General features: G+C 41.3%; 1 long non-coding RNA gene across 1 annotated transcript; it reads right to left on the bottom strand.

Moving 5' to 3' along the window:
* Positions 1 to 382: 382 nt before the first annotated feature.
* On the bottom strand, positions 383 to 24,609 carry LOC141141517 (uncharacterized). Its single transcript, XR_012244112.1, has 3 exons — positions 24,345 to 24,609; positions 8,697 to 8,941; positions 383 to 1,245 (listed from the first exon to the last, which is right to left on the bottom strand). It is a non-coding gene; the product is annotated as an uncharacterized lncRNA (long non-coding RNA).
* Between the last annotated feature and the right edge of the window lie 2,521 nt (positions 24,610 to 27,130).

Below are 27,130 nucleotides of genomic sequence, written 5' to 3'. Positions count from 1 at the left end.
CAACACAGGGCCAGCACTGTCCAGCTGATTGTACCCAGGTTGATCAATAGATCGACTTGGATACAATCAGCCTGCCCATAAATGGTTTGAATCTCTGTCAGTCCCTGCTGAGCCAGGCCATCTATGGCTGGCTTTACACTTCCTACCATGGGGTAACCACATTTGCTCACAGCACTGTATCTATGTTAACAAGGTTTCTCTGTGGTATAAGCAAGGAAGCTGAGATTTTTGCAGTGTGTAAATTGTGCTTTTACTATACAAAGATGCTGTACATACAAAAACTATTACAATATTAGGAATACAATACAAGACTGACAGATATCTATAACAAGCAAAATGCCTAGCAAACAAACAGCCTATGGTCTATGATAGTACAAATACACTTAAAGGTTACTTATCTTCTGTTACTGTATGTTCGTGATCTCCATTGGCAACGATTTTTCTGGAGCGTCAGGCACCGTTCTTCTATCATGGGTGGCTTCTGATGTTATAGCATGATGGTGTGTGTGTGTCTGTGTCCCTACTCACTCCCTTTTATGTGTCAGGCTGTTTGCCATAGCTACCAAACAACAGAAAACATGCCTGTTTACTGTAGCTGTAGAAACAATGGACTGTTGAAAACTGCATCTACGCACCCATTGTCTAATCAGGCCAACACCTGACAGTAATCTAACAGTCATTCTTTCAGTTTGAGAGCTGAGAGGACCTCAAACAACTAAATCTCTTTCTTGTGTACTGTATCAATAGAGACAATAGCCTGTTGAAAACTGTAACAATACCAATACAACAATGATATTTACCCCCATTGTATAAAACAGCATTTGTTTGAGAAATCTACTCAAGACAAAAACTGACAATATCTCTATGACCAACCACTATTGTGTAATGTTATGTCCAATGTATCGTAAGTCTGATTAATTAAAAAAAAATCATATTGTAACAAACGCAACACATTCCGCCCTAGATTTTTTTCTCAGACTACACACAAAATCTCTTCATTACTAAACTCATTCTAAACATTAATTTTCCTTGAATGCAACACCTCCCATTTCTGTCACTGAAAGTTGTTTCAGTCTTTAACTAAAAAAGTTCATTAGAAAGTCCATTCTAAAGTTCTTTAGAAACAAGTCCAGGCTTGTAATACATCAAAGGCCTTGCTCTCCACAGCTCTTGCGATCTTCCGTCATTCTTTCCATCATGTAACCACTTTTCTCTGGTCTTCCTAAGGATCAAACTGGAGACAGCCTGTGGAGTGGAAAACAAAGCAGATTATCTGTTCCTTCTAATAGTACATAAACAGTAGATCCAGGCCCTTCAGCTAAAATCTCTCCTCTAAATGGCTTCTTGCCTGGATATCTGACTAACACTTTGCCCCCTGCCTGTACCCACTTCTGACCCTCCCAAAGAACATCAATAGGGAGGAGAGAAAATATACTGATATATCCCAGAAGATCACTGCTGTTTATTTTGGAAGGTTTGCTGTTATGTAGCCTCACTTTCCACTCTTGCTGGGAAGTATCCACTAACCAGTCAGAGTCCCAGCCACTGTCTTGAATCTCATCTGTCAATGCAAATGTAACTTCAAACCTTCCTGCCAGATTCCCTCTCATTCCTAGATAGGCTTCAGCTACGTCACTCTTGGTTTCTATGTCATGGGAAGCAGTAACATGGTATCTGTTAAGCCCTGTTCTTTCAGGAACCTTACATAAATACTGAACTCTGCACTCCAGCTGTGGAATCTGTGCCCCAGCCCCTACCATCCTCTCATATGGTGTGATTTTGAATATTGGCCTAGAATTTAAGAACATGACTGCCTGTGTGAGGACCCGATCCCACCCCCTTAGTGTATGTGTGGGTGTAAGTTTGCGTATCTGGTCCTTCAATAGCCCCTTGTATCTTTCAATCAAACCAGCTGCCTGTGGATGGTATGGGATGTGGCACAACCAGTACACTCCAGAATCTTTGGCCCACTGCTGTACTGTTGATCCGGTGAAATGTGAGCCATTATCACTTTGGACTTGTTTGGGACAACCATAAGCAATGACAAGTTTCTGGAGCAGTTAAAGCATTGCGGCTTGATCTGCACATTTGCAAGGATGAACCAGCATAAGTCCTGAATAGGTGTCCACTGCAGTGCAACAATATCTCAGTCCATTGTTTCCCCAGGGCAGGAGACCGATGATGTCAATCTGCCAGATCTCTGCAGGCCTCTCACCCCTCTTAATCGACCCGGTGGAGTACTTTTGCAATGGCCATTGTCGAACTTCTCCAGACACTGTACAGTTCCCTATTACAGTCTTTATCATGTCCATGGATATAGGCAATCCTCTCTGCTGTGACCATTCATATGTTGCTTTCTGCCCCAAATGTCCAGATTGCTTGTGGGCCCAGTTGGCCAAGTTCATCAAGACAGGATCAATTGGCACAACTGCCTTCACTTTGGCGATTTCATCTGCAACTCTGTTATAGTTATCAAAGTCTGAGACTAGGGGCACATGTGCATCAACATGCCCCACTTTTATGGTGCGGGAGTGAGCTTCCTTCCAGATGTAGTCCCAGACTTCCTTGCCTCCCCACACCACCTTTCCATGAATCATCCATTCATTGGACTTCCACGTGGGCATCCAAGTTGTCAGTCCTTTAAAAACCGCCCAGCTGTCAGTGTAGATAGTGATATGGGAAGAAGGATACTCCTTAAGAGTCATCACTACCGCTTTCAACTCTGCATACTGACTGGACCCTTCAATTCCGGTCTCCTGCAGGACTGTGTCTGTACTTGGGTTGTAGGCTGCTGCTGTCCATTTACGTCCAGACGAGGTGACTATGGCTGAACCATCAGTGAACCATGCTGACTCCTTCATGTCTTCTGACAGAGACTCAAAGGGTGGAGCCTCTTGAATGGGGGATGACTGCAGCACAAGAATTTCTTCTTCTGGCCGGGTGCTGGTAAAAGTGATAAGCCCAGCCAACTGTTTTGAAATGTCTAACATCCCCAGCTGCAATACCCCCTCTTTCTTGAAGGTACCACTTCCATTTCATCAGTGTCTGGTTCTGGGCTACAGCTGCCTTAGTGGTCAGTCCATTATCTCTCACCCATCCTGCTATTGGCAATGCAGTATGGATGGTGACTGTGTCCTTTCCTGTAATGGTCTCTACATGTTGAAGTTCTGTGTAGGCCCCAAACAGGTACTTCTCTAGGGGCGTGTATCTCTTCTGTGCCCCTGTCAGTTGTTTGAATCAAAATCCAATGGGTATTGCTCTCAGTCCTTTCTTTTCATTTGGCTGCCATAGACTCCAAGATATGGTACCATTCTGCTCCACTACATCCTGCTGAAATGGTACTCCTTGTCTCACGGGTCCTAATCCCTGATGCTGCAAAATAGCTTCTTTAGCAGCCAGGAATGCAGTCCGCTGCTCTGAACCCCATGAGAACTCAGTCTTTTTTCTGGTGACATTATATATAGGCCTCAGAATCAGTCCAAGATGTGGGATGAACGATCTCCAGAACCCCACAACTCCAATGAACTTCTGTTCCCTTCTTTTTGGTAATAGGAGGCGACAGAGCCTGGATAGTTTGCACAACTGACTCTGGAATTTTCCTCTGCGACCCAGTCCACATCATTCCCAGGAATTTCACTTCTGTGGCAGGTCCTTGGACTTTGTCTCTGTTGATAGCCCACCCTAGTGATCCCAGAGATCATGATGTCATCAATGTAGTGAAACACAGCGACTTTCAAATTCAGGGTACTTAAATCTCGGGCAATCAGTCCATGACAAATGCTTGGAGAATGAACATAGTCTTCAGGAAGCACAGTGAAAGTGTACTGGCGGCCGTCCCACACTATAGCAAACTGGTCTTGACACTCTGGGGCTATCAAAATCGAAAAGAAAGCATTAGCCAGGTCTATCACAGCACAATATTCTCCTGCATCTTTAGCAATTTTCTCAACAATTGAGATCATATCTGGTACAGCTGACTTCAATGGAGGTGCCACTTTGTTTAGACCTCTGTAATCCACAGTCATTCTATATGTCCCATCAGGTTTCTTTACTGGAAACACCCGAGAGGAGAAAGGACTTACAGCAGGTCTAAGGATCCCTACTCTCAACAGTTCTTGAATAGTCTCCCCAATTTCTTTGTGGCCTCCAAGAGTTTGTACTGCTTGAGACAGACTGGCTTCTCTGGTGGAGGAATGTAGACAGGGGTCCATTTCACATGACCTCTGACCACAGCCTTCACCGCCCTAACCAGATACGCTTTATCAGGATACCCCAATGTGAATGTACCTCTTTCAGTCTGAATTGACTGACCTTGAAGTACATCCATCCCAAGAATATTTTCGGGTAACTCTGATACCAAAACATTTGTCATAAATCCTGATCCCTTGCCAATAGCCAATTTCACCCGTATCTTAACAGCTGGTGTAGTTTGCCCTCTCAAAATTTCTACATAAATCAATTCTCCTTTGTGATGGGAAGGATTTCCTTGCAAAAGTGTAACTTCGGTTCTATCAACTAAAGCCATTACATGTGTAGGAGAAGATGACTTCCCCCACCATACAGTGACAGGTGCATATGGGCGTCGGTTTCCTGCTGTCACTGCCCTCACGGCTATTACAGGAGACTCACCTTTCCTTCATAAAGGATAAGGAACCTCCCAAACCCCTTTTCTGATTCTCTCTAACTCCTCCCCAGGATAAAGGGATTTGGGTTCATGTTCAGTTTTGGGAATTGGTTTGGGGCTAACAGGAGGGGTCTGTTCTGTTTTCTCTAAGTCCAGGCTGCTGTTATCTTCACTAGGAGTAGTGTTTCTAACCCTGACAGTTTTCCCTACTAAATGTTTCCACCTCTTCAGCATTTCTGCAGTAGAAATCCCATCTATCTCATCTTTAGGTACTCCTGCCTTTAATAGGTCCACCCACATTTCTTTCCTAGAAATAACTAGCCTGGTTTTCTCTTCACCTCCTGTCTTCTCTACCCCATTCCCTTTCTTCTCTGTTCTTTTCTGCTTGTATTCTTCCTGTCTGGCCTTGACCTTATCTACTGCCCTGACAGGTTTTGTTTTAGTCTCTTCTAGCTCCCCCAACTGGCTTAAAAGGGTTGTGGCTTCATGAATCTTGCTGTTTAATCCCAGGCCTCCCAACAAGGACAATAATGGAGCCCTGAGATTAAATGGTACAGACTTCATCAGCTTAGAGCGCAGAGCAGACGTAAAGGGTTCCATATCTGGACCCATCCATTCTGGAAACATATTTAATCCAGTTATACAACCCATCTCACGTATCCTGGAAATACCCTCTCCTATTGCTCTCCATGAGTAGGTATTTTCCAGGTCAGTAGGACTAGCGTATACTCGGACTATTCCATCTCTCACGAGGTCTAACAGTGAAAAATTTATGCTAAACTCTCTGGCTTTTTGCATTGCCTGACGCAATTGTGGATCATGGGTTAACACTCCCATAGTCACTGCTTCCTTACCTGACAAAACAACACTGTCCGCCCCTTCATCCCATAAGCGTAGGAGCCAGGTCAATAGGGGCTCCCCAGACCTTTGTTTGTATTGTTTTGCCAGCTCATGGAGTTCAGTTTGTGTAAACTCCCGTACTTCTTCAAATTCAACATCTCTGGGGTTGCGATAATGCACCTCCCCATGTGCCATATCCTCTCTATCATGTTGCTGTTTCCTATGCTTAGTAATGAGAGGTCTGGTATACTTTTTCTTTTGCACTAGCAGATCATCATGCGAAATATCAAACTCTATCTCCTCATCCTCACTATCATTTGAGGAGAGCACATCCTCACAATCCCAATTTTGGGATGTGACAATGGCATGTACCCTGGCTTTACTAACAGGTTTACGGCCCTTTCTTTTCCTTAAGGCATTAATTGATTTGGTCATGAGGGCTGCGCACCGCTCTTGCAAATCATCAGCCCGAATAGCAGTTGAACGCACACACTCTGAAGCAACTGCTAGCTGGTCTTTTAATACCTTAACTTCTGCCTCTACCTTCTCCCTTCTCTGTGATTCAGTGTAAATAGCATTAAGGAAATACCAGCCCACTGTGGACACTGTCCCCTTCTCTTTTTTACTTAAATCCAGCCCCTTAAGGCTAAAATCTACAAAATGATCTGAGACTTTATCACCCCAACAACAACAATGATATTTACCCCCATTGTTTAAAACAGCATTTGTTTGAGAAATCTACTCAAGACAAAAACTGACAATATCTCTACGACCAACCACTATTGTGTAATGTTATGTCCCATGTATCATAAGTCTGATTAATAAAAAAAAAAAATCATATTGTAACAAACGAAACACACTATGGAGGAGCAGTGTTATCATCCTAGGTTGCTTGCTTCTGATGTGGACTAGAGGACACTGCTTCCCTCTCCTCATATACATAACATAAGGGAGATGTTGTGTAGTAAAGAAGTGAACTTAGGAGGGCTAATAAAACTGCTTGAGATTATAGTGCAGCATAGGCATCGAAAGCTACAAGCTTACTGGATTTCTGCAAGATCAACAGGTATTTTTTTGCACATATTAATAGTAAAACAAAACACTTTTAATGTAAAGTATATTTAACAGACCAAAAATAAAATAGTAGTAAACAAGTAAAGAATAAATAGTAGAGGATAAGTTCAGTAAAGTTAAGAGTTAACTCAGCGTTAAGGGGTTAGGGCAACATTTTAGGGGATTAAGGTAAAAGCTAAGCATTTAGGAGTTAATGTTTAGGGTTGAGTTAAAGCGGAACTACACTGCATCTGAGCACCACAAACCAAAAACTCTATTGAAATTCACTTTTTTTATTCAAAACAAATTCACCCATCCATCAATGTCTCCATGCTTTATTTTGCTGAGAAATAGCTTTGAAAAACACCCCCTAGCATTTCTGGCTGTGGCCATTTTGAGTAAGGTCAGATGATTCATGTATCATTTACTTCCAGGAATCTATATGCCCATAGCTCAGGTATACAGGCAGGAGGGTGTGCTTAGAGGAGAAAACCCCTCCTGAAGACTCCTGGGATGTATGACATAATTTGCCTTGGCCAAGAAGTAACTGAAGAAATGTAAAATAAAACGTTTAAAACAAGTAAAAGTGATATACTCTCCTATCTATTTACTAATGCTAACAGCATAAGGATTAAAAATAGTCAATGTTGATTGCAAGACTGAATTCCAATTTAAAGTTAGGGTGAAGCTAAGTGTAATGCCCTGTACACACGGTCGGACTTTCTGATGGAATAAGTGCGATCGGAGCTTGTTGTCGGAAATTCCGACCGTGTGTGGGCTCCATCTGACTTTTTCCATCGGAATTTCCGACACACAAAGTTTGAGAACAGGCTATAAAATTTTCTGACAACAAAATCTGTTCGCGTAAATTCTGACCATGTGTGGACAATTCCAACGCACAAAGTGCACATGCTCAGAATAAATTAAGAGATGAAAGCTATTGGCTACTGCCCCGTTTATAGTCCCAACGTATGTGTTTTACGTCACCGCGTTCAGAACGATGGGATTTTCCGACAACTTTGTGCCACCGTGTGTATGCAAAACAAGTTTGAGCCAACATCCGTCGAAAAAAATCCATGGATTTTGTTGTCGGAATGTCCGATCAATATCCGATCTTGTGTACAGGGCTTTAGTGTCAATTCTGCTCAGTTCCTGGACAATCAGTGGTAATTCTGTATCAGAGCTCTGGAAGCATTCAATGCACACAAAAGAGTTGTTTCAAAGAAAGCTTAGCTTTAATGGTAGGATGGGCTATCCCTTTATACAGGATAAAGACAAAGAATATTGCACAACTTAAAGAGAAGGGAGGGAGGAAAGTTCATCACATAAGACATAACATCTCAGAAATAATTTAAACTAGTAATGTTGACGGTTGATTTTTTCTGAAAACATCATTTCAAAACCAGTTTTTAACAGACCTTATCTAACCTGTGGTCATTGCAACAAACAAGACACTAAAACAAAGATATTTGTCTATCAGCAATTTATGGAATGTTTCAGTCTTGTTAACTCTCTCTCACCCTTCAACTCCCTCTTAAATCACAAAGTGATTTCACCACGATCACTTAATATTCCCTGTGTTGGATCCTTTTGTTGCGTTGTATAATTACAGATACATTGAATAAGCTTGAACAATATATATATATATATATATATATATATATATATATATATATATATATATATATATATATATATAACAAGGATAAAAACCAGGCACGTTAAAATTAACATTCCTGCCTGTCGGAACCAAGAGAAAATGAAACCAAAAAATCACCGAAACTTTCTAGTCCCTTAAAGGGGTTCCACCCATCTTTGGCAATATCTCTGGCTTCAGCTTGGAGGTTTGACACCTCCTCCCGTTACTTCACAGAGTCCAGTCAGGGCAGCACTTATGGATTCAATGGCTACTTCGTGCATATCTTTTGATCTTTATTTAAGGAATTTTCTACGTTAAAACACCAATCTGGAGAGTGGCTTCTACCAATTATCGGGAAGGAAATTGTGTTATCCGCATATATGGCCTTTAGGGCGCCAAGTGCTCAGGGTGATGAATACAGTTAGTGATGATCCATATGGGCAGAAACACCATCAGTGCTAGCATACAGAGCAGGCACAAGGCTTTCCCAGAAGTCTATGGTGAGAGAAGTGAGGTCATCTTTTTCAGAGTCTTTATCACCTGTTCCACTCGCTCTTCGAGGATTTGCATCACCTGCTTCACCTCATTTATCTGTGTCTTGCTTCTGGGTCCTTTGTGGTACTTTCTTTATCCTCTCGGCATGGATCCAGGCTCCAGATTGTTCCATGAGGACAGCGGATCTGGTCACTGCGACTATGCTAGTGGGCGGGCCGAAAGGGTAATATTGCTTCTTGATCCGGTTCAGCTGGCAAATTATGACCACATCTCAACTTGTGTGTTGGATCCTGTGAGGGAAATGGAAAATACGAGAATACTTTACCGTAGATGCCATTTAGCTTCATAATCAAGTTTCTACTATATTCTTCCTGTATCAAACTCAGATCTCCCTGCTCTATTACCAAGGGTTTCTTAATCCAGAGCGTGGGAAATGGTCAACCAATCAGGATCTCAAAAGAGGACAAGTGATTGGTCTTGGAAGGGGTCATTCTTATTTCTGCTAAAACCGCAGACAGCTTCCTTATATTATCTTTAAGCGTTCAGTTCATTCTTTCAACTATACTTGAACTTTGTGGGTGATACAGAATGTGGAATTTCCACTCTATTTGCAAAGTTTTGTGTTAACATTTCAACTGTAGCTTTCCATCCTTTATGTTCTATGCCATGGTACTGTGAGATAAATAAAGGTGCACTTGCTTTTGGTATGCCTGGTTTGCCCTCTTTGGCAATGAGTCCAGTCTCAGGACTCATTGTCAGACCCTGTTTATGCCAATAGCCCAGATCTTCTGGTGAAGCCATAGCCTGTAGGTCCTGCAAAACCTGTTCCCAGGGCAAAGTTGGGGGTGTAAGGGGGCACATTTGAATAAAAGCTGGGACCATCAAAGCAGCTTGTTTGGCAGTGGCGTCGTCCAGTGCATTTCCCTTTGAAATGTCATCAGTACTGTGTGTGTGCGCTTTACAGCGAAAGATTGCTATCTTACTAGGTAGTGTAATAGCATCAAGGAGATTGGTGACTAGGGACGAATGGGAGACGGATTTTCCAGTGGCAGTAATGTAACCACGTTTCTGCAAATTACTCCGAAAGTCGTGTACGACTCTAAAAGCATATTTGGATTCTTTGTAAATGTTCACTTCTTGTCCTGTAAAAAGCTGACACACTCTAGTGAGGGCAATAATCTCTGCTGCTTGAGCTGATTGATAAGGGATGGGTTGTGCCTCTATCACTTTGTCAGGTAGTTTTACCACTGCATAGCCTGCCTAATAGGTGTGATCATCGGGGCGAAAGCAACCTTACAAGAGTGTAATAGATCCGATGAAGCTTAACCTGGATCAGCTTATTACGTAATAAAATTACAACCGTAGGACCTTGTTCTAGGCTATCTTCCCAGTCCTCTCTGTCTAGGGAGGGAATGTCCTCCTTCCAGTATTCCCACGGCTTTTTCATTCTAGGTATATCAGTACAAAGGAGAGCACTATAAAGTGCCGACAGTGGTTTGTCTAGGTCCCCAGGAGCAAAAAGGTCCTCAATAGAATCAGCTTTGAGGATGGTGTTCTGAGGGAACTGGGCCGCAGCAGCATGTCGCAGCTGAAAATATCGGAACAGCATCTAGCCCGGCAGATTGAACCTCTGAGACAATTGTGAGAAGTTTAAGAGGGCACCCAGGGGCATATAATCCCCAATGAGAAGAGGTGTCTGGATCCGGCAGCACTGTCTGTGACACCATGTTGGGCCTCCACACGTGCGGGAGGAGAGGGAGTCCGTGTCTCCTCAAGTGGTGGGAATTGGAGCCTTTTACCCCTACTAGCTGCTGCCCTGGAAGAGCGGCATCCCCAGTCACTGATGTATGGAAAGCCCAGAAGAAGGATAAAAGCTGTGCTTGCCAGCAGAGCTCAGCAATAAGCAGCTGTTCAGGTTGCCATCTTGGACACGCCTCGATGTAGTCATTGCTACAGCCATGGCACAAGAGGCCAAAGCCCTCAGACACGCCAGCATGCCTTGTACCGGAACTGGGACTACTCTAGAAAAAAGGCTACAGGTCTCAGCTTTCCTCCATGCTCTTGTGCAAGAACCCCAGCCATGGTTTTACAGTGGTCCCTTGCAAACAAATGAAACACTTTACAATATTCAGGTAATCCCAAACCAGGAGCTGTTACCATAGCAGTTTTAAGATACACAAAAGCAATAACCATTTCATCATTTAATTTCACAAGGTCAGGACTGTCAGGTAGAGCAGCTTGTCTCAGCAAGTTATCATAGTAGGAGCAATCATCCATTGGCAACAGTAACCAATCATACCTAAGAAGGTTACCACTTCCTTCTTGGTATGTGGGCGAGGCAGACCCACAACAGCCGCAGCTCTCCTGTGACTGATTCTCCTTTCACCATGGAACAGAGTAAAACCAAGACACATAACAGTTTCCTGACACCACTGCAGCTTTTTCTTAGACACTTTGCGACCTGTCTGTGCTAGATGTTCTAACAGTAAAACAGAATCTTTCTAACAGGCTTCCTGGGAGGGACTACATAACAGTAGGTCATTGACGTACTGAAGAAGGACGGAACCATGGCTAGTGCCCAAGACTGTAAGGTAGCCTGGAGAGCTATTGAGTAGACTGCAGGTGAGTCTATGTAACCTTATGGCAAGCGATTCCAGGTTATCTGATGCCCTCTATAGGAAAAAGCTAGTAGTAGTGTCTCTTCATCACCAGGGATGGAAAAAAAAGCATTACTTAAATCAATAACTGAAAAACACACTGCTGAGGCAGGTATGGAGGTAAGGAGAGATGGCACATCAGGTACAATAGGGGCAATTGTAATCACAAGGTTATTTATGGTTCTGAGATCCTGCACAAATCTATATAATCCATCACTCTTTTTGACTGGGTTTATGGGAGTGATATAAGGCGATATGATGGGTCTTAAAATTCATTGTTTCATGAATTGCTCAATAATGGGTGTGATGCCTTCCTCCTTCTCTTTGGAGAGATGGCTGCTTGTGGTAAACTAGGGATACTCATTGTTTTAGTCTGGCCTTGTAAGGGGTACATGAAATGTATCCTACATCAAGACTGTTTTTAGCCCAGAGGGGGTGGCCCTGTGGAAATGGAGGATGGACTTCATGTCCCACTCAGGGTCTCCTGTGTACCATGGGAAAGCTTTCTTATCCCCCAGAGTCCCCTGACCATATCAATATGGATTTGGTCATTTGCGCCTGTGCACAGGAAGGGCGAGCTACTGTACATACTTTCAGTCCATCCGGCCAGATCGTCTATGAAAGGATTTATCAAAAAATAATCTGTTCCACATACTCTGGCCACATAGTCTTTACATGTCTCTCCTGGTTTAGGTGGGTATTCTTTACTTCCTCCTCTACTCATTCTTAGTTTGGTTACAAACAACTTATACAAACTTACCGAGGGTCGTTGTCAGACCTCACAAGACCCTTTTGCAATGTACATCAATGACATAGGCTCTAAACAATATTCTTTTACTCTATACAACCATAGAAGGAGAAGCAAAAGGTTGGTAGAATCCCCCTGATTGTCCGTCTGCCTCTTTCCTTAAGAGCCTCTATTTTACTATTTTCAAATCAGTCTCCCAAGGACTATTACTTTAATGTGCTTCCCAAAAGCACGGCAGTCTACAATTAACCTCTCTACAATTTTGCACTATACAAGGATGCGGTATTGTCAGAGCCAAGGCAAGAAGAACAGCGTCAACAAAGCAGACATATTCCACTTACCTCAGATGATCACTGCATTCCAACCGCTGCCACTAATGCTGACGGTTGATTTTGTCTGAAAACATCATTTCAAAACCAGTTCTTACCAGACCTTATCTATCCTGTGGTCATTGTGACAAACAAGACACTAAAACAAAGATATTTGTCTGTCAGCAATTTATAGAATGTTTCAGTCTTGTTAACTCTTTCTCAGCCTTTACTAAGTATTCAACGTAAGCCCTAGTTCACATTGATGCGATTTGACATGTCAAATTGCATGCCAAATAGGCGGCAGCGTCCCAATTGCCGCCGCACCGATTCCTCAAAAGTAGTTTCTGTACTACTTTTGGCGATTTGGGGGTGCGATTTCCATTGACATCTGTGCAGAAACCTGCACAAATGTCCCCGAAATCTCCGCCGAAGTCAGGACTGACATGCGGTAATGAAATTGTGCCAGTTCAGCTGAACTGGAATGATTTAATTCCCGTAGTCAGTGTGAACCTAGGCTTAAAGTCGAGGCTGAACTCAAAGGTAGACGATTACTTGTGCCTAACTCTGGAAACTTCAGGTCAACAATGATACTAATTTTCAGCAGAGTTTAGAGTCAAGTTGTGTAGGTGTGCCCATTAATACTAGATTATATTTCATTAGAAGCAGCCTGTATTAAATTACATTTATGAAAATAGTGTTTATTACTGAATGCATGAACATATAAAAAAACAGATGAAGACAGAAGAATAATTAGTAACATATCGCAAGCTAATTACAAAGAGCCCAGCATTTGCTTTGAATACTAACTAACTCCGGACAAATAGCCAATTGCATAATGATAGCTTTAGTTACTGAAAATTTCAAGGGCATGGAGGTTTAATGATGAGATGTGTAAAGGGCATTTCAAAGACTGTCAGTACAAAATATGTTTGTCATAACTTTGTAATTCCTGTTATAAATTATGCACAAAAAAATCAGAGTAATTGGATTTAAAAAAAAAAATAAAAAAAAGCGGTGCAGAATTATTTGTATATTTCCTCCAGTAAAGAGATTATTAGACTTTCACTCCAGTAATATTGTCCATGGCCTCAAGCCTTTTGCAGTGGTTGTAGTAGATTTGGTGGTCTCCCCGTTAATATACAGAGGTGTTTATGACTATAATACTTTGTTTATTGTTAATCCTGTTAATCTCCTCTTTGGTACAATTATAATCACAGTGTTCAAAGTATTAATTTGAAGCTAAGTTGCTAACCAGTTATGGGATAAGAGACTGGCCTTTGGCTATTGCAATGGCATTAGCACACACTAAACTACAAAGGCACTGCAAATATAACAGCTGCAAATCTTCTGATTGGTTATTTTGACAGGAGTTTCTGTTATCAGGCAGGAGTGAAAAGAAGCATATACAATGTCTCTGTAGCATCTGCAACCACTTTGAACCCAATTCCTGTGCTATTGCTTGAATTCCTTGATGCTCATTGAAAAGGTCAAGCCATCAAATCCCACATATCAGCTTTTGGTAGTTGCAGATTAACTACATTATCCAACATTTTATGTCTCAAAAAGACCCCTGTGGTGAAATCTCTACATTTCTATTTCTGCTGTGAGAGTTATGAGGGGGGGGGGGGTCCAAACCATGCCTTAGAATTCTTAATGGTATATATAAGGGAGACATGAAAGAAACAGTCACAGTGTGCAGAAACATAGCCAAAAACTGCTAGGACAGTAGATGAATCCAACCACCACAGTGTACCTATACAGTGCATCCAGAAGGTATTCTTTTTCCACATTTTGTTATGTTACAGCCTTATTCAAAAATTGATTAAATTTATTATTTTCCTCAAAATTCTACAAACACTACCCTATAATGACAACATGAAAAAAGATTGTTTGAAATCTTTGCAAATGTATTAAAAAATAAAAAAAACAAATAAAATCACATATACATAAATGTCACGGAACGTCCCACACTCCGCTTGAGTGCTTCCGTCAGTATACTGCTTCCTAAGTTCTGGAACACGAGTCCAATGGATCTGGCTATAGGAACCCCCAAGAACTAGACAACACCAGTCTTGGAGTACATCAGGACTAACTCTTTATTTGAGATCTCACACAAATTTATACAAGCAGGATGACTCAAAGCTAACCTAATTAACATGAGCTAATTTACTAAATAATTTACCCAGACCAGATGACTCAGAGACATGACCTGTAGGACACAGACTTGTGGGCACCGAGCTTCACACAGTAGTATAAACACAATAGCAGGAGCTAATTACAATTAACAATACAAACAACAATCTTCTCCCTCCTCAGCCTAGTCATCAACAGTTCGTCTCCTAGCCAGTCCTGGAGGCTAATGTGATCAGCTCACTCAATTAACAGGTTGAGTTCAGAATCAAACAAACCAATAATAGTCTCTACATACATCCTGGGAGATATTGTGGACAAATATTACTGTCCCATTTTAAGTAGTCCAAGATATATTTTCTCACTCACTCTGTGCCAGGATAGCACAGGGGGACTTAGACATAAGAGGTGTATGGGGAGGTGAAACAAGGACATCCCCTACTTTCCAAGGGATTCTGAGTTCCAGGGGCCCTCCCGTCACACATAGGTATTCACAGCCTTTGCTCAATACTTTGTTGACAAACTTTTGGCACCAATTACAGCCTCAAGTCTTTTCGAGTAACATGCTCAAACTCCCATTCAGTGGAAAATTTTTTGAATTGTAGGCTTGCAAAATGAGGGCCATTGTCAGAGATCACTGTATCTGGTTGGCCATGACGTGCAAACTGAGCCTTGCACCTCTTAATTGTAGCTTCAGTGGATAAGTCGGGAAGAAGGTCTATTTCCCAGAAGTCTGAATAATGATGGACTAATAGCAGGTATTCCTTGCCTGCGTAGTTGAATAAGTCCATGCTGATAATCTGCCACGGACATGTAGGTATCTAATGTGACATCATGGTTTCTTTTTGTTGTAAATGGGCATATTCATTGCAGGTGGAACAATTACTGACAGAGTCTTCTATTTTTCTTTTTTTTTTTTTTTGAAAAAACTTTTTTTATTTTACTGACAAAGTCTTTGATTTCACTAAGCATGTTGGGCCAGTAAAGAGTATTACGAGCTTGTCTGTAGCATGCTTCATCACGAATATGGCTGGAGTGTATGAGTAATAACATCTTTGCTCTCAGTGACTTTGGCACGATGACCCTTGGACCTTTGTACAAGATACAATTTTGTATGATGATCTCATCTCTAAAGGACCAGTATTACCTTACAATTCCAGGTACTGCCTCTTTTTCATCTGGCCACCCATTTAAAACAATAGACTTCAAAGCTTGTAAAGTTGCATCACTGTCCGTGTGCTGTATGAGTTGATGTAGTCGCTGATCTGTGACATTAAGATAGTCCGCTTGATTGATATCGGCAAATACATTTTGTTCCTGTTGCAGCAGACAAATTGTATGATGCTCATGCTCAACTCCAGGTGCCACATTATCTGACGTAGCTCTGCTCAGGGTATCGCTGATTGACATTTCAGATCCTGGCTTGTAGGCAACATTGAGGTTGTAATGCTGCAATGTAAGCATCATGCTCTGCAAACGTTTGGGAGCACACAAAAGGGGCTTTTTGAATATGGCTATCAGAGGTTTGTGATCAGTTTCAGCTGTAATTGAATCCCGTCCATAAACATAATGATGGAAATGCTGGCAAGCAAATACAATGCTTAAACATTACTTCTCAATTTGAGCATAATTTTTGGTCAGCTGATGAAAGAGCTCTGGACGCATATGCAACTGGCTGACCTTGCTGCAAAAAAAACAACGACTCCATTTTTACTGGAGTCACTTTGTATCGTAACAGGCTTTGCGACATCATAGTATTTCAACACTGGGGTAGAGGTGAACAAGTGTTTTATATCCTCTACTGCCCAGTCATGCTTGGGAAGCCAGTGCCAAACTGCATCTTTGTCCAGAAGTCGCCTTAATGGCTCACACACCTCAGATAAGTGTGGCAGGAATTTTGCTAGGTATATAACAAAGCCAATAAATCTCTGTTCCACTTTGGCATCAGCAAGCTGTGGCATGTCCACAATGGCTTTGATCTTATCCGGGTCAGCTTTTAAGCCTTGTGAAGACAGGATATGTCCATGGAAACAGACTTCTTCCACCTTGAACTACAATTTCTTTACACTAAGCCTCAGCATCACCTGCCTACAATGATCCAGTAGCGCTATTAACTTTTTTTTTTTGTCTGCTGTGATCCTTTGAATTTTGATGTGTATTTTTTAATAAACAAGGCTATTATTTGAGTGCGGCTGTCCAGAATCCATTCATGCCTATTGCAATCAGCATTAAGCCAGCACCTGTGACCTCCTAACCGAGATTGATCTACTTTTGGCCTATTAAGAGTTCCTAGAGCGTGTTCATTTCTTCCTATTAACTTTTCATAATGGTCATGCTCAGCCTCCTCATCTGTATTACCGCAGCCAACTATAAGAATGTCATCAGCTATTGGCTCAATTCCATGAAGACCACCTAATAGTTCACGCTGCTTTCGCTGGTATACCTCAGGTGCTACAGAGACTCCAAATGGTAGTTTGAGCCATCTCTGTCTGCCCCAAGGAGTCAAGAAAGTGGTCATGTAGCTATTCTTTTCATGCAGTTTGCACCGTAAAAAAGGCATCTCTAGCATCAACAAGTGTGAAGACAGGTGCTTTAGGTAGTTTGTGCAAAATATCATCGAGTCTTGGCATTAAGTAGTGTGACCGTTTCAGGGCCATATTCAGAAACTTGGGATCAATGCACATTCTGATCTTCCCAGGCTTTCTGATAACAACCATGTTACTGATCCAATCTGTAGGCTCTGATACTGAAGTTAAATGTCCTTCAGCTTCATATTTATCTATTTGAGCTTTAACCTGTGGCTTAATGGCTATAGGCACATTGCGTGGGGCACATTGTACAGGTTGAATGGTAGGATCAAGTTCAAAACAAACCTCTCCTGGAACAAAGACAATCAGCCCTCAAACACTTCACTGTAGGCGTGAAGAATTTGCTGTTTTGTCAGTGGCCTAGTCAGAGATTTTGCAGGCTGATTATCAACATTTAATAAAAATATGTGAATCAATAGACAGGTTTGTCACACTTTGCAAGAGTGTGTCTCTCCAGTAAAATGGAAGTAAGGAAGCTGCACACAATTATGCAAATGTCAGATCCGGAGGATGCACACCTGCTTAGCACTGCTATGGTTTACTCCTCAGAATGCATTGGTGCTGTAAACACAAAGGGCAAAAAATGGTTTGTAAACCTCAGATTAAACAATATAATCCAACCCTGCCAGCTGGACTCGGGTGCAACGTATGATGTCATAGGTATAAAGCACAAAATGAAAGTGGCACCCAGAGCACCCCCTAGTAGCACCAAACTAAAGTTGTATTCAGGGGAACTAATGGAATCATTAGCTCAGCAGGAATGGTGAACTGCATCAGTCCAAGGCGCTCACATGTTAAACCCTATAATAGTGGTTTCTGATCGGCGTCAACAATCTCAAAGTTCAGTTTGTGTATACAATCACGTATGCTGCATTCTGTTTGTAATAGACCAATGATTCCATTAGTTCCCCTGAATACAACTTTAGTTTGGTGCTACTAGGGGGTGCTCTGGGTGCCAGTTTCATTTTGTCCTTTATACTTATGACATCACACGTTGCACCCGAGTCCAGCTGGCAGGGTTGGATTATATTGTTTAATCTGAGGTTTACAAACCATTTTTTGCCCTTTGTGTTTACAGCACCAATGCATTCTGAGGAGTAAACCATAGCAGTGCTAAGCAGGTGTGCGTCCTCCGGATCTAACATTTGCATAATTGTGTGCAGCTTCCTAACTTCCATTTTACTGGAGAGACACACTCTTGCAAAGTGTGACAAACCTGTCTATTGATTCACAGTCTTCTTGCTTACAGCAGCCATATATATATCTTTCCTATATGACATTTTTGGAGGGCCTGAAGAAAGCTTCTAATGCGTCTAGAATGGTTTTGGTGTCACTTTTGCTCCTCTGTGAGGTTCAGATTATGCTTGCCCCAATATATGAATGTGAGTTAGGGACCTTAGATTGTAAGCTCCTTAACCACTTGCCGACCGCCTCACGCCAATATATGTCGGCAGAATGGCAGGCAGAGTAACGTACCGGTGCCCGAGGCGGTTGGCTTCATTCCAGGAGCGATCCGTCCTGAGGGGGAGAGAGCCCTTCTGTTTCCAGACGGTGCTTCACCTCACCATCCCAATCCAAATGCAGTAAGCCAGCTGCATGAGAGGCATTTTCTGTATGTCCTCCCGAGTACCCCTACCCAATGAGCCCCCCAAGGAAGATGTCGTGTCTGTAGCAAGCGTGGATATAGGCGTGACACTCACTATTATTGTCCCTCCTTTCCTGACAATCCTGGTCTTTGCATTGGTGAATATTTTGAACGCTACCATACACTAGTGGAGTTTTAGCGTAGGGTACAGCACTGCACGGAATAGGACACACTTTCACAGGGTCTCCCAAGATGCCATCGCATTTTGAGAGACCCAAACCTGGAACCGAACCATTACAGTTACAGTTACAAATAAAAGTGTAAAAAAAAAAAAAACACAAAAATATATAAAATAAAAAAAAACAAAAATAGTTGTCGTTTTATTGTTCTCTCTCTCTCTCTTGTTCTGCTCTTTTTTACTGTATTCTATTCTGCGATGTTTTATTGTTATTATGCTTTATCATGTTTGCTTTTCAGGTATGTCATTTTTTATACTTGACTGTTTACTCAGTTTTATTGTTAACCATTTTTTTGTTCTCATGTACGCCATTCAGCTGCAGCGCAGATTTATTTATCTTGACGATACATAAAGCTGTGACTCCAGCGCTGTATGAGGTGATTTCACCACCACAGTTAAAAAAAGAGCATATATGCCGAAGCATGGGGGCAGCAGGGGTGGAGAAGCGATTTTCTCCTAACTTTTGGGGCGGATGCCCCCATGCTTTGGCATATATATATTTTAGGCACAGATTGCGTCAAAAAATGTTTTATTTTTTACTATTTCTTTTGTATTTGCTTTGCAGTTATGGTATGTCTTACTGTTATACTGTAATGTTACTTTGATTTATTGTGAACCATCCTTTGCTTAGCAGGTACGCCATTCAGTTGCAGCGCTGATTTATTTATCTTGACAGCAACAGCGTTTGCTCCCACGATACATAAACTCCAGCGCTGTAGGAGGTGATTTCACCACCACAGTTAAAATCAAAATGGTGCATGTATGCCCATCATTAGAAGTGGGTGGATGAAGGGAGGTATTCTAATGGTGGGCATACCCACCGATCAATCTGCATTAAAAAAAAATTACAATATATGCCCAACAAGGACCAACAACGTACTGGTATGTTGCTGGACTTTGAGTGGTTATACCAGAATGATGCCTGCGGGTTTAGGTATCATCTTGGTATCATTCTTTTCAGCCAGCGGTCGGCTTTCATGTAAAAGCAATCCTAGTGGCTAATTAGCCTCTAGACTGCTTTTACAAGCATTGGGAGGGAACGTTCCCCCCCCCCACGGTCTTCCATGGTTTTCTCTGGCTCTCCTGTCGCAACAGGGAACCTGAGAATGCAGCCAGTGGTTCCGCCAGCTAACCATAGAGCTGATCAGAGACCAGAATGGCTCCAATCATCTCTATGGCCTAAGAAACTGGAAGCTACGAGCATTTCATGACTTAGATTTTGCCAGATATAAACAGCTCCATTGGGAAATTGGGAAAGCATTTTATCACACCGATCTTGGTGTGGTCAGATGCTTTGAGGGCAGAGGAGAGATCTAGGGTCTAATAGTACCTGTCACTACCTATTGCTATCATATGGGATATTTACATTCCCTGAGATAGCAATAAAAATGATTTAAAAAAAAAATGAAATGAACAGTTTAAAAATAAAATAAAAAAGCAAAATAAGTAATTAAAAAAAAAGCACCCCTGTCCCCCCCCTGCTCTCGCACAAAGGTGAACGCAAGTGTTGGTCTGGCGTCATATGTAAACAGCAATTGCACCATGCATGTGAAGTATCACCGCGAAGGTCAGAACGAGGGCAGTAGTTTTAGCAGTAGATCTCCTCTGTAAATCTAAAGTGGTAACCTGTAAAGGCTTTTAAAAATGTATGTACTTTGTTGTCGCTGCACGTTTGTGCGCAACTTTAAAGCATGTCGTATTTGGTATCCATGTACTCGGTCTATGTTCATCTTTTTTATTTCATCAAACATTTGTGCAATATAGTGTGTTTAATGCATTAAAATTAAAAAAAGTGTGTTTATTTTTTTTTTTAAATGCGTTTGAAAAATCACAGCGCAAATACTGTGTAAATGGACACCCACCATTTTAATCTGTAGGGCCTTTGCTTTAAAAAAAATATATAATGTTTGGGGGTTCAAAGTAATTTTATTGCCAAAAAATTAATTTTTTTCATGTAAACAAAAAGTGTCAGAAAGGGCTTTGTGTTCAAGTGGTTAGAAGAGTGGGTAATGTGTGACATAAGCTTCTAAATGTTGTGCATAAAATGCCAGAAGAGTTCAAATGACCCCATTTTGGAAAGTAGACACCTCAAGCTATTTGCTGAGAGGCATGTCGAGTCCATGGAATATTTTATATTTTGACACAAGTTACGGGAAAAAGACATTTTTTTTTTGCACAAAATTGTCACTAAATGATGTATTGCTCAAACATGCCATGGGCATGTGTGGAATTACACCCCAAAATACATTCTGCTGCTTCTCATGAGTACGGGGATACCACATTTGTGAGACTTCCTTACCTATCACAGTTACGGAGGCCATGAAATGTCAAGCTAGCACAACAACCCCCCCCCCCAATGACCCAATTTTGGAAAGAAGACACTTCAAGCTATTTGCTGAGAGGTATGTTGGGTCCATGGAATATTTTATATTTTGCCACAAGTTTCAGGAAAAAAAATTCTTTTTTTTTTTTTTTTTTTTAACAGAAAGTTGTCACTAAATGATATATTGTTCAAACATGCCATGGGCATATGTGAAATTTCACCCCAAAATACATTCTGTTGCTTCTCCTGAGTACGGGGATACCACATGTGTGAGACTTTTTGGGAGCTTAGCCGCGTACAGGACCCTGAAAACCAAGCACCGCCTTCAGGCTTTCTAAGGGTGTAAATTTTTGATTTCACTCCTCACTGCCTATCACAGTTTCGGAGGTCATGGAATGCCCAGATGGCACAAAACCCCCCTAAATGACCCCATTTTGGAAAGTAGACACCCCAAGCTATTTGCTGAGAGGTATGGTGAGTATTTTTCAGATCTCGCTTTTTGTCACAAAGTTTTGAAAATTGAAAAAAGAAAAAAAAATACATTTTTCTTTTCTTTCATTTTCAAAAACAAATGAGAGCTGCAAAATACTCACCATGCCTCTCAGCAAATAGCTTGGGGTGTCTACTTTCCAAAATGGGGTCATTTGGGGGGTTCTGTGCTATCTTTATGGCCTTCGAAACTGTAATAGGTAGTGAGGAGTGAAATCAAAAATTTACGCCCTTAGAAAGCCTGAAGGCGGTGATTGGTTTTCGGGGCCCCGTACGTGGCTAGGCTCCCAAAAAGTCCCACATATGTGATATCCCCGTACTCAGGAGAAGCAGCAGAATGTATTTTGGGGTGTAATTCCACATATGCCCATGGTATGTTTGAGCAATATATCATTTAGTGACAACTTAAAAAAAAAAAAAAGTTTGTAATTTTCCCGCAACTTGTGGCAAAATATAAAATATTCCATGGACTCAACATGTCTCTCAGCAAATAGCTTGGGGTGTCTACTTTCCAAAATGGGGTAATTTGAGGGGGGGGGGGTTGTGCTATCTGGGCATTTTATGGCCTTCAAAACTGTGATAGGTAGTAATAGGTAGTGAGGAGTGAAATCAAAAATTTACACCCTTAGAAATCCTGAAGGCGGTGCTTGGTTTTTGGGGTCCCGTACGTGGCTAGACTCCCAAAAAGTCTCACACATGTGGTATCCCCGAACTCAGGAGAAGCAGCAGAATGTATTTTGGAGTGTAATTCCACATATAACCATGGCATGTGTGAGCAATATATCATTTAGTGACAACTTTTTGTAAAAAATGTTTTTTTTTTGTCATTTTTCAATCACTTGGGACAAAAAAATTAAATATTCAATGGGCTCAACATGCCTCTCAGCAATTTCTTTGGGGTGTCTACTTTCCAAAATGGAGTCATTTGTGGGCGTTTTGTACTGTCCTGCCATTTTAGCACCTCAAGAAATGAGATAGGCAGTCATAAACTAAAAGCTGTGTAAATTCCAGAAAATGTACCCTAGTTTGTAGAAGCTATAACTTTTGCGCAAACCAACAAATATATGCTTATTGACATTTTTTTACCAAAGACATGTGGCTGAATACATTTTGGCCTAAATGTATGACTAAAAATGCGTTTATTGGATTTTTCTTATAACAAAAAATAGAAAATATAATTTTCAGTCTTTTTCCGTTTATAATGCGATCACTTATAAAAAAGGGGGAAATAGGTATTTATAATGTTTTTTTATATCTATACACAAATGTTTGCCTTTCATTTCAATTTTAAACTGAATGGGTTGTTTTACAAGTTGATTGTTCACTTTAAGCTTTGGTGCAAATTCCCTTGCAAAAGGAATTTGCCTTTAGTAAATCAATCCCATCAAGTCTTCTGACCCACAGACTTGCATTGCGCTAAGAAGCACAAAAGTACAACCAGCATGTAGCACTGAAAAGCAGGCAACACGTAATGAGAAAATGTGGAGCCACCACGGACATTTATAAGTATTACAATCCTTTAAAGTATTACATGATTTACTACCATTTGTTCCCCAATACTAATCACATGGAGTGCGGTTTTGTAATTAACGCATTTATGCAATCACATGAAAAGGACTGTGATTTTGTATACTGAGTGTCTCTGTATAACATTATTTTTGGCACCTAAGCAAATGGGTAATTAATTATTGTTTCTGATATGTAATATTATGCATAGTTATGAATTATCCATGATGAACCATGAATTTACACATAGGTGTACGAGGTGTGTCTATTAAATAACGAGACTGTGATCCCACCTAGTAAACAAAGCAGTCAGAACTGGTTATAACTGCATGCGTGTTGACCTTGAACATGTTTGAACCTGCATGACAAGCAGCAACACTCTATGACGTTCATTTGACTGGGAGTTGCCATTCAGTTTGGTTGTGTTTTCTGTAGTGTGCAGAAAAAATGCTAAGTTTAAAAGTTGAACAACGTGTCAATTTAATTTTTTAGTAAAATTGCACAAAACACCAACGGAATGTTTTCAAATGCTTACTACAGCTTATGGGAATGACGGGCTGTCTGCATGCACGTGTGTTTGAGTGGCACAAAAGATTCAGCAAGGGTTGTGAGAATGAATTCCCAAAAGTTAATCAGTGCTTAAAGGGACACGTTTTGAGTCAGTTGATGCTGTAAAGAAGAAAATGGTGGATGTGTTGAAACAGCTGACAGAAATTGATTTTCTCCATGTCTTTGACCAGTAGAAAACAAGACTGCAGAAATGTATTAGTACAAATGGGGAATATATTGAAAGGGAAAGCATAAAATTTGTAATACATATAAATAAAGGTGAGTTATTTAATCAGTCTCGTTATTTAATAGACACACCTCGTATATTACTCTGGTGAATCCAGGCCCGTTTATTGGTGTTGGTTTACGACATTTGCTACACATTTCTGGATATTTGCTCAACTATATTCTAGCAGATGTTCCACTTGGTAAATATTGGTAAATGTGCAAGTATTTTTCGCTTAGAGAGAGTATGGATTTTTGGAAAAAAAAAATACAAAGTTGTGGCAGAGGTTGATTTTATAGAAACCAACTCATACAAAAGCTAACCAGACAAAGAAAGCACTTACCGACTAATCAGTCCTTCACCACCATTCCTTGTTGGAACTTGTTGTAGAAGGCTGACTGATATTGTAGAAAGAAGTCATGGAGAATCCTGGAAAAGCGCAAATGGGAATAAAATACCACATGTTGAGTTCAAAATGCTTCCTAGTTTGTACATTTTCTCACTGTGGTAAGGTGGTTTTAGTATAATCTGAGAGCAGTCTTTGGCACCCAGGTAATAACTTCCCTAGCAGGTGGAAGTCCTGCTTCAGTATTCTTCTATTTGAAACTAACCTTCAATAGCTACTTTAGAATTCAGGAGAAGCTGTTCTGGCTTCTACCATTCATGCAGTGAAAGGCTGGAACTTGGCATTCCGCTTGAAATGCAAATCTGCAAGCAGCTTGTACACATCACAGAAACTTCCAGCATCAAGGTACTAGCTCTGATAGATCCCAATGCATGACTGTTAGGTTTCAATGCTGACAAGGTAGTAAAGTTAAACGAGGTTAACTTAGTGTTAGGCTGAAGTTTTTAAGTTAAATTATGGTTAAAATTAAAGTGTTAAAACCCACAACAGTAAAATCAGTGTGTATATGCAGTAAAGAATGCTTGTTATACTCACTGTGGAACCTAAGGGGTTAAAACTCCACATTGTGTAAAAAGGCTGTTTGATTCTGTCTTCTCTGATCCTCCCCTTCTTCCTCAGTCCCCAAACCATCTCGTGATAGAACAGAGCCTTGGGGACAGGCTGCACATGCTCAGTTTGGTGTGTATTGCTAGAGTTTTTCTTTTTCTTGGGAAAGTGCATGTGATCAGCACATGGTCAATCAGCACTGTCCAGACAGAGGGTCAGGGGCCCTGCAGCCCCATAGGACAGTCAGAGGAGAATGAAAACTACTCCTACAAGCTTTTACCAGTGCTCTGCTGGACACTGAAAGAAGTCACAAGACTGCTCTAGCTGCTGGTGAGAAAAGGTATTTAGCAGTTTATGTGTACTAAAACGATTGCATTTCCATGCTCTGTGTACTATGGAAGACCAGATATAGTGAATGCAGGGTCCTGGGTTTAGTAACACTTTAGGGTTAGAGTTTACAATTTAAATGCTAGGTTAAGTTTCAGGGAGGTAGCGTAAAGGGTTTCACTACCATTAATTTAATAATGGTTAATTTTAAAAGAGAAGTATGGGTTTTTTGCCCATTCATACTTACCTAGGTGGATGCAGCATTGGTCCGATGCTGCATATGTCCCCCGGCACCTCTGCACTAAGAACCAAGCGATCAAACATCGCAGGTGGCTCGGTTCTCACAGATCCCCGAGCAGAGCTGCTGACTGTCAATCAGCAGCTCTCCTCATTGCTCCCTCACACTCACTGGAGCACTGAGCTGTGGAGGGGCGGGGAGTGGCTGTCTCAGGCTCTTAGCAGCTCGCTGAGAGGCTGAGACGGGCATCAATCCAAGCACCTGGGGGATCCAGACTTTATTGTCATGATGATACGGTGCCTGGACTGATTCCAGTGACGTCATAAGAGTGCGGACTTCAGTCCACACTCTGCTGAAAACGGGTCACAGGAGTGCAAAACGAAGTGCACTCCTGTGACCCATAGGAGAAGCCCAGCCAAACGAGCTCAGACCGGACTTCTCCTTTAAGTGTTAGGTTAGGGGTAAACTTTTAACTACTTTGGTTAAAGTGATATTAAAGGTTTAGTTTATATATTTCTTAAATAATGAACATGTTGTATTTACCTGCTCTGTGTAATGGCTTTGCACAGAGCAGCCCTGATCCTCCTCCTCCCCCCTCCCCCCTCCCCCATCGGTGCTCCTGGCTCCAGCATGGGGAGGGGGTACTCGAAGGAGGTACCCATGAACAGAGCTGGACCAAGATAGGGGCAGAAAAAAAACTTCACTGCCAATAGGTCTATGAGCAGAAAAATGCTTCACTTGTGTAAAAGCTAGGTGTGTCAAGCTCTTGAGTGTTAATTCATTTCAATGGCAGAATAAATTAATATTCTGGCCAAATAAATGAATTAACGGTCAAGAGCTTGACGTGCCTAGCACTTTTACACTTGCAAACACACCTAAATGCATCTAGATGCACTTACATTTACACACGTCAAGTGTGCCAAAATGCTGCTACCAGGAGGAAAGGCATTTAGGAGAACTGCGAAAATGCCCTTTATGCATGAGACCTAATAAACAATTATTCATATTTATCTGAATAAAATTGAATACATTTAAAAAATATATATTTATATACAAAACAACTATACATTTCCTTAAAAGCTAATGTATTTTCTTGTACATCTCAGGCAAATCTCCAATGCTTGCCACCTGTAACTCTAGATCCCTCGTGACAAGGTCAAAAAGTTCTTGGTTCACAGGATGAGAGGTCTACATTATCTCCTCATCAGACAGCTCATCCAGAGGATAAGTAAAAATTCTGAATAGATGAAGCTGTCTAACACAACAAAAATGTAAAACCCTCTGCCTTGAGATGCTGATTTCATCTGCAACCAGGATCAGCAGCAAATCCCCATTTCAAACCAAAGCCAATTTTGGGCAACAATTTGCCGAATGGGCAGCACTGCACATGAGTGGACAACATCTTTATGGAAAAAAGTTCTTGCACTTGCAGACCTTTAAAACACCTTTAATAACAGAGATCTGCCAGGTCAGAGTGTAAGAAACAGTTTTGAGACTCCTTTTCGATCTCATTTCTAAATTCTTACACCAAATTTGGAAGGATAAACCCCTTCCGCTCCAATTTGCAAATTTTGAGATCTGGTGTGAACAAGCTATGGAACAAAAAGGAGGA

This window comes from Aquarana catesbeiana, linkage group LG04 (genome assembly GCF_042186555.1).
Source record: "Aquarana catesbeiana isolate 2022-GZ linkage group LG04, ASM4218655v1, whole genome shotgun sequence".
Lineage (NCBI taxonomy): Eukaryota > Metazoa > Chordata > Amphibia > Anura > Ranidae > Aquarana > Aquarana catesbeiana.
This window is presented reverse-complemented; position numbering and strand designations above follow the sequence as displayed.